Source organism: Orycteropus afer, unplaced genomic scaffold (genome assembly GCF_000298275.1).
Source record: "Orycteropus afer afer isolate SDZICR_OR568_19922 unplaced genomic scaffold, OryAfe1.0 scaffold00136, whole genome shotgun sequence".
NCBI classification, from domain to species: domain Eukaryota; kingdom Metazoa; phylum Chordata; class Mammalia; order Tubulidentata; family Orycteropodidae; genus Orycteropus; species Orycteropus afer.
The window spans coordinates 2,496,844-2,498,253 of NW_006921723.1; positions in this window are offsets into that span (position 1 = coordinate 2,496,844).

The window sequence follows — 1,410 nt, forward strand, 5'->3', positions numbered from 1 at the left end:
GAGGATCGCATGGTTTACCGGTCATGAGGACTAATTGTTTCCATGAATTTTTGCCACCATCCTCTTAGTACTTCTACATCTCAGTCTTCTTCATATGTGAAATGGAGACCCTGAGATCTCCACCTTAGTATGCAATCACAATAAATTACTGTTGTTGTTCATCCCAAATCCAGAAGGAAAACAGAAGATTGGAATTGGGGCAACTGGTTAAATGCTCAGACATTGACCAAAAGGTTGGTGGCTTGAGTCCACTCAAAGGCACTTTATAAGCTAGACCTGGCAGTCTACTTCTGAAAAATCAGCCATTGAAAGCTCAATGGGAAAAAATATTTGGCAAAAACGTATCTGACAAAGGACTTGGCTCTAAAATATATAGAAAACTCCAACACCGCAACATCAAAAACACAAAAAATCCAATTAAAAAATGGACAGAAGACATGAACAGACACTTCACCAAAGAAGATATTCTGGCAGCCAACAAACACATGAAGAAATGTTTGCAATCATTAGCCATTAGAGAGGTGCAAATCAAAACAACCATGAGATACCATCTCACCCCAGCACTAATAGCAAAGTTCAACAAGACAGAAAATAACAAATACTGGCGAGGATGTAGAGAGATTGGGACTCATGCACTGCTGGTGGGACTGGAAAATGAATGATACAACCACTATGGAAATTAGCATGGAGATTCCTCAAAAAGTTGGAAATAGATCCAGCAATCCCATTACTAGGTACATATATCCTAAAGAAGCGGGAACAAGGACATGAATAGATATATGCACACCCATGTTCATCACAGTACTATTCACAATAGTAAAGAGATGGAAACAACCTAAGTGCCCATCAATGGAGGTATGGATAACCAAACTGTGGTACATACACACAATGTAATAGTATGCAACCCTAAAGAATAACGCGGAATCTGCAAAAGACCACATAACATGGATGAACTTGGAGGACATTTTGGTGAGTGAAATAAGTCAATCACAGAGGGATAAATATTGTATTAGTCCATTATTGTAAAAAGTCAAGGAAACATTTATACATTGAAGGGAACTTTCTTTGTTGGTTACCAGGGATTGGGGGGAGGGGAGAAACTCCTAGATAGGTTGAAAAATATATGTATATAACTATAGATAGATAGATAGATAGATAGACAGATAGATACACTAAAGATTATTGGTGGTTACTGGAGGTAGGAAGGAGGGGGAAAAGGGAAGCTTTTATTTGCTGGACATTGAGTTTATGCTAATGGTGGTGGGATATTTTGGAAAAGCATAGCAATAATGGTGGCATGACATGAAAAATGTCATCACAAATCAAAACAACAATGAGATACCATCTTGCTCCAGCACTAGTAGCAAAGTTCAACAAGACAGAAAATAACAAATGCTGGCGAGGTTGTGG